This window comes from Mustela nigripes, chromosome 1, assembly GCF_022355385.1.
Source record: "Mustela nigripes isolate SB6536 chromosome 1, MUSNIG.SB6536, whole genome shotgun sequence".
Taxonomy (NCBI): domain Eukaryota; kingdom Metazoa; phylum Chordata; class Mammalia; order Carnivora; family Mustelidae; genus Mustela; species Mustela nigripes.
Genome location: NC_081557.1, coordinates 226328363 through 226336324, shown reverse-complemented (window position 1 = coordinate 226336324; position 7962 = coordinate 226328363).

Sequence of the window (7962 nt, the reverse complement as noted above, 5' to 3'; positions counted from 1 at the left end):
CTGCTGTGCAGAAGCTTTTGATCTTGATAAAATCCCAAAAGTTCATTTTTGCTTTTGTTTCCTTTGCCTTTGGAGACATTTCTTGAAAGAAGTTGCTGAGGCTGATGTTGAAGAGGTTGCTGCCCATGTTCTCCTCCAGGATTTTGATAGATTCCTGCCTCATATTGAGGTCTTTTATCCCTTTTGAGTTTATCTTTGTGTATGGTGTAAAAGAATGGTGGAGTTTCATTCTTCTACACATAGCTATTCAATTTTCCCAGCACCATTTATTGAAGATACTGTCTTTTCCAAAGTATATTTTTTTCCTGCTTCATCAAAGATTACTTGACCTAAGAGTTTAGGGTCCATATCTGGGCTCTCTACTATGTTCCACTGGTATATGTGTTTGTTTTTGTGCCAGTACCATCAGGTCTTAGTGATCACAACTTTGTAGTAGAGCTTGAAATCAGGCAATGTGATGCCTCCAGTTTTTTTTTTCTTTTTCAACATTTCCTTAGCAATTCCAGGTCTCTTCTGGTTCCATACAAATTTTAGGATTATTTATTCTAGCTCTTTGAAAAATGCCAGTGGAATTTTGATCAGGAAAGCATTGAAAGTATAGAGGGCTCTAAAACTGCCTGATAGTTTTATGTAATTACCACATATTAAAAACATAATTAGGTATAAATTACTAATCATTCCTATTTATTACATATTTCCATCTAGTATTAATAGTGTATATACTATTAATGATTTCTTTGTTCATTAACATTTTAAGAATTTTTATTATCAAAGTTTAGCTGACAATGATATGTTAATTTCAGGAGTATAATAGTAATTAAGCAAGTCTATACATTACACTATTCTCATCACAAATGAACCTACCATCTGACACCATACAGTGAAAATGTAATTTCACTGGCTAGATTCTCTGTGTTGTACATTTCATCCCATACTCATTCCTTAACTAGAAGCCTGTGCTTCACACTCCCCTTCACCCATTTTCCCACCTTCTTACTCTTTTCCCCTCTGACAATTATCAGTCTGTTCTCTGTATTTACGAGTCTGTTTCTGCTTTTTTTTTCTTTTTCTGCTTGTTTGTTGGTTTTTTTGTGTGTTTGCTTGTTTTTTAGATTCCATATGTAAGTGAAATCATATAGTATTTGCCATTCTCTGACTTACTTCATTTAGCACATTACCCTTTGAGGGTATTTGCATCATCACAAATGACAAGATCTCATTATTTTCTATGATTGAGTAATATTCCATTAGATGATAGATAAATAATAGATAGATAGATAGATAGATAGATAGATATCCTCCATATCTTCCTTATCCATTTATATATTGATGGACTCCTGTACTGTTTCCATATCTTGGATGCTATAATAATACCACAATCAACATAGAAGTGAGTCTATCTTTTTGAATTAGTGTCTTTGTTTTCTTTGGATAAATATCCACTACTAGAATTTTTGGATTATATGGTATTTCTATTTTCAATTTTTGGGGGAACTTCCATATTGTTTCTCATAGTGGCTGCACCAATTTACATTCCCATCAAGAATGCACAAGGTCCCTTTTTTCCTACGTCTTTATCAACTTTTTTTTTTTTTTTTGGGCATTTTGATTCTACCCATTCTGACAGGTGTAAGGTGATATCTCATTGTGATTTTGCTTTCAACTTCCCTGATGATTACAATGTTGAGCATCTTTTCATATGTCTATTGGCCATCTGTACATCTTCTTTGGAAACATATCTATTCAGATTTTCTGCCCATTTTAATAAGATTATTTTTGTTTATGGTGTTGAGTTGAACAACTTTTTTATACATTTTGAATATTAACCTCCTATTGGATGTATCATTTGCAAATATTTAAGAATTTGTTATGTGTATTTGCAAACTGTTGTGATTTTAATGAAACAAGTATGTATTGATTGCCTTTTACATAGTGGGACATTGGCAAATACAGTTAAAAAAATGAGGGAAGTGTCCTTGTTCATTTTCTTCAACTTCTAAATATGTACATATAAGTACACAAACATAACATGTACTATAAATTATCTATTAAATAAACAACTACATGAATAAATATATAATTTCAAAAGGGTAAAAGATTATACTGGAAAGCAAAACAAGTTAACTAAGTTGACTAAGGGGACTAAGGGATAACTAGATAAATGAGTAGTGGAGGTGGGTATTTATTAGTGTTCTTAGCAGTAGACAGTAGGTGATGAGATACTAGAGTTAAAATGTTAGATATTTAATTGTTTTTAAATTGCTTAATGTTTGGAGGGTATTAATGACACTGTAAATAATAAATTGATTAAATTAAGAATTGTAACATATTTACTTAAAAACAATAAAACAGAATGGTGTCAGGCAATGCCTGTAAGGAGCTAACATTTGTCTAATTAGGAGAAAGATACCTAAATATAATTAAAATAACTGTTAGAGAAGTATAAAGTGCTATAAAATTATAAAAATAATATATCACAATTATTAGTTGGAAATTAATCCACTTTGGCTTATTTAAACATAAGAAGAATTGTTAATGTACATAATCTACAGGAAAACTGAAATCATTGCTATAAAGAATATATGAGGAGCAGATCCAAATCACCCCAGAAAAGAGATAACCCATAAATTTATCTCACCACATCTAAGCCAAGAACCAAAGCTCATGCCACAGAATGCTGAAGGCTACATACTAATGGTAACATATTTCCTATTGATGCCTCCATGAGCTTGATAGCCCTAATAGACTTCACCTGAAGCCACTAGAAAAAGATTCCAAGAAATGTCTACTTTACAACAGTGCTCTTTTTTAAATTGAAGTTTCATGAATGTATCTCTGATTGTCAAATCCTAGGTCAGTCACATACTTGTATTTTAGGTACAAAGGACCCTATGTAATTGAATTTTGCATTTTACTGCAAAGAGATGGGATCCATGATTTGGGAATTTCTTCAGATGAAAGCAGTGTGTAAATGTTACTGTGAGGTATGACATAATAAAAATGCCTCCTATATATGGTTTACAGGCCAAAAAAAAAAAAAAAAACAGTATTTCATGGGAAAAAAAAATTAGTTTTTGGAAAATAAATATTATTGAGACATTATTGAGGAGGATTAATCACAGGTAGAAGCCAGTTTCACCATATATTTATTGATGAATTCATCTCTATTTTTATTTTTATTTGTATTCATTTTGCAAATATTTATTGGTTCCCAATAATGTTACAGACACCATTCTAGATGAAGGGAATAAAGCAGCGAACATAAACCATAAAGGAACTTATATTTAAAAGGAGTTAGAAAATGAACAAATGACTAGGTTCCATGAAGGAACGTTAAGCTCTATAATGGAGATAGAAAGTGAAGTGGGAATATCAATTTTGTCATTAATGGTGGACAAGATATTTTGGAAGTACCCTGCTTTTCCAGAACTAGACAATGGACAGAACTGACAGTTTGAGAAGCTAGTCTCACAAAATATAAATGAGGTCTATATAGAGTCCCAATCAAAGGAAGAGTCGAGCTCTGGGGTTAGAGCAGTGAATGTCCAGGGTCCTATGAAATGGACACCTGAAATGGGGTGACCCTAGAGCTGTTGCCAGTAATAGTATTACAATCCAGATTCTGAAATATGGGCCAGTGGTATGTGACATTGTCTCTAAAGCTGAGATTCTCAACTAAGCCAGTATCCTCAGGAGGATCTAGGGGGATCCTAGAGAAGATTCTCAACTGAGCCAGAAGGACTAGTGTGATCCCGGGTTAGTACGAACCTTAGCTACTGTCAGAATTAGAAGCAAATTCTGGAGGAAAGTTTTCACAATTCAGATCTTTGGGTCTCCTGCAAGTAAGGATGCAGTGACCAGGTCACATTCAAAATACATTCAAAGTTCTTTCAAGGAAATGCATTCAAGGAACATGCATTCAAGGAACATATAAAATGCATTCAAGGAACATATAAAACTAAAGAGAAGTTTCTGGATGGCTCAGTTGATTAAGCATTTGACTTCAGCTCAGGTCTTGATCTCAGGGTCCTGGAATCTAGCCTGGCCTCAAGCCAAGGAGTCTACTTGTCCCTTTCCCTCTACCATCCTTTCTGCTCGTGCTCTCTCTCTTCCTTAAATAAATAAATAAATCTTAAAAAATGAAAAAAAGCAAACTCAAGAGAAATTGTACCACTAAAAGTGACAATCAGCAAGGAAATACACCAACAGATTTAAACTTGAAGATGTTAGTATCATCACATATAGAATAGCAAACAACTATAAATAAAATATATAAAAAATATATGATGTTTTAGATATAGAAAGAAAAAAATGCATAGAGAGAAATATTTGTATCAGTTTTTTGAAATTCATTCATTTCCCCTCAACTTCTTTTTATTTATTTATTTGTTTGTTTGTTTGAGAGAGAGAGTAGAAGGAGGGGTAGATGGAGACAGAAAGGGACAGAGAATCACCAGTAGACTTCCCAGTGAGGGTAGAGACCAATGCAAGGCTCAATCCCTGACCCCCTGAAACCAAGAACTGAACACTTAACTGACTGAGCTACCCAGATGTCCTTTTCCTTGGCTTCTTTATATAGACCTTTATGTAGAAATTGAGGAAATATGAATGAATTTCAAATGACTATAATGAGTAGTTAAATTTAAGAAAAAAAAATTTCTAAATGAAAAATGTAATTATTGAAAAAAATTAAAAAGCAGTCAGTAGAATGAGATACAACAAAGGATTAACTGGAAAATACTTCCAAAGAGTTTGTTTATAATGCAGGCCAGATAAGACCTGATGATGAAATTGTGAAGATGCTACAGAAAGGTATTGAGAATAGGGGCGCCTGGGTGGCTCAGTGGGTTAAGCCGCTGCCTTCGGCTCAGGTCATGATCTCAGAGTCCTGGGATCGAGTCCCACGTCGGGCTCTCTGCTCAGCAGGGTGCCTGCTTCCTCCTCTCTCTCTGCCTGCCTCTCTGCCTACTTGTGATCTCTCTCTGTCAAATAAATAAATAAAATCTTTAAAAAAAAAATAAAAAAAAAAAAAAAAGAAAGGTATTGAGAATAGATTGAGGGCATCTAAGTGAAGTTTCAGAAGAAGAGACAATATCTAAAAATTTAATAGCTAGGGATGCCGGGGTGGCTCAGTCGGTTAACGGTCTCTCTCTCTCTCTTATTATTATTTTTTTTTAGGTTTTATTTATTTATTTGACAGAGAGAGACAGCATATGCAGGGAGGGTGGAGAGGAAGAAGCAGGCTGAGCTTGGGTCCCAGGACTGAGATCCTGACCTGAAGTGAATGCAAATGATTGAGCCACCCAGGAGCCCCTAAAGGAATGACTCTTGATTTTGACTTAGGTCATGATCTCAAGGTTGTGAGATAGAATGCTGAATCAGACTCCGCTCTCAATGGGGAGTCTGCTTGAGTTGTTCTTGGTAACAGCATGCTGCATGTACACACTAGCCACTCATCACACGGAGCACTAGTACCACTACAGCCGCAGTAAGAGGTTATGACTATGACCTCACTCTCTAGCAGTTCAGTGGCTGGCACCAGGGCATACAGGCCATCAAAGCAAAACTGTTCTTTTGCTTATGTTCCTCAGCTAGTGATGACATAAACAATAACTCAAGTGAATGGTCTATTTAGCAACATCTTTCCCTAGTAACTGATAAATTATAAAAGGCAGAAGCAAAATAAATAACAAACAGAGCAGTAAAAGCACACATTTCCCTCCTCTAAAGGAACAAACACATGTATCCTTTCCTCCTCTTAAAAAGACTTATTCAAAGAAAATTAGTTTTCCTCCCAATCCCATCTTGACTCTTAATCTCACAAAACAAACTGAGGGTTGCTGGGGGGAGGGGGTTTGGGAGAAGGGGGTGGGATTATGGACATTGGGGAGGGTATGTGATTTGGTGAGTGCTGTGAAGTGTGTAAACCTGGTGATTCACAGACCTGTACCCCTGGGGATAAAAATATATGTTTATAAAAAATAAAAAAAAAAAAAACACAAAGAAAATTAGTTTTTAAACTAATCACCTCTGAAAAAGACAAGGTACTAAAGCAAAATTTAAAAAAAAAAGTATTTTTCTTAGAATTATAAACACTTCTTATTATTTTTTATGATGTTGAGTTTCTTCAAGCATGGGAGCAAACACAGTTTGAATTTGAATGTCTATATGGAAAGACCTGAAAAATAGAATAATGACCACAAAAAAACAAAAAATTTTATGACAGAACATTTTTTATTTACATTTTTCCAACGTAATGAATTTCTCACAATCTCAAGACACTGAAAGTCTAGTGTTGCCTTCTTTTCACTGCATTTCCTCTACAACTAAAGTATTTATAATTTAGTACAGATTTAATTTTGAAAATGGAAACTGACTTATAAGGAGTTTTATGCAGCAAAGGAAAGTGGTTTTTCAAACAAAAAAATACATATATATTATAAAGATGAGAGAAATAAAACATTCTACACTTTGACAGAAAAACAGAATCAAACATATCTCATTGCAATCTAAGTAAAATGCATTCTTGTGGAATTCTAAGACATAGTCTCCACAACTCTGCAAAAGAAGAAAGACTGTTTTCACAACATGTCTCAAATGCAAAAGTTAAGGGTGATGGAGAACACATGAATTGGGTTAGTAAAAGCTGAGGTTGACAGCAAGTTCCTACAGGAGATCATGGCTCAGTCATCTGAGTAGCTCTCTTTATGTGAACCAGATCCTTTGTTTTCAGGTGGCAGAATTCTTCAAATCCATGTTATCAGAAAAGCAAAATTATTTTATGTAGATGAAATGAAAGTTCTAGGAATGGATGTCATGTATAGATGGATATTGGTGCTCAAACTATTTAGGACCTGTGTTTGTCTATTATTCTATCTTTTTGTGCTCTCACCCTGATTACCTCACAATGGCTTGATTCTCAAATATTCTCTTATTGTTCAATGCCAAAATAACTGCTAATGTGCCAGACCCACCTTGGATCAGTTTACAAAATCTAGAATTCAGAGAATTTGTCTCTTTGAAACAACCAACAACACTTACGTGTTCTTAAGTTAGTAACTGAGGACATAGGGAATGGAATGCAAATTGGACTGGCCTGGATCTTGCATTGCTTATAAGAACTACAGGTGTCTGGTTAGTCCATCCTAAAACACATGCACCTAGAGTTGGGAAAGGTTACCCTCTTACCCCTTTCAACTTGGATGCTATTGCTAGAAGATAAAGAATAGATATTTGGGAATAAGAAATTAAAAAAAAAAATAAAAGTTCTTACTAACTATACTTCCCCTGTCTTTAATTCTTTAATGCATAGTACTATGCATTAGAAAATATTTCTTATGGGGTGCCTTAGTAACTCAGTCCATTAAGCATCTGCTTCAGCTCAGGTTATGATCCCAGGTCCTAGAATTGAGTACTGCATTGGCCTCCCTGCTCAGTGGGGAGGTCTGCCTCTCCCTCTCCATCTGCCTCTCCACCTCCTCATTCTCTCTCTCTCTCTCTCAAATTAATAAATAAAATATTTTTTAAAAGATTTTTATCCATTTGTTTTACAGACAGAGATCACAAGTAGGCAGAGAGAGAGAGAGAGGAGGAAGCAGGTTCCCCGCTGGCAGAGAGCCAGATGCGGGGCTCGATCCCAGAAGCCTGGGATCATAACCCGAGCTGAAGGCAGAGGCCTTAACCCACTGAGGCACCCAGGTGCCCCGATAGATAAAATATTTTTTAAAAGAAAATATTCCTTAGATTTTATAAACTGTAACTGTACTGATTACAAATTCGTCTTTCTTTAGCAATACACACAAATATGTGCATGTGTAAATGTCATAATGGTCTTTCCAGAGACAATTACCTAACTTGAAAATATTACTAAAATAATGAATAATTAAGGATTAATAAATTCTATTAACAAATTAATAAATTTATGCACTGGAGAAAATAGGTAAGCCTAAACAAAATCCTGTG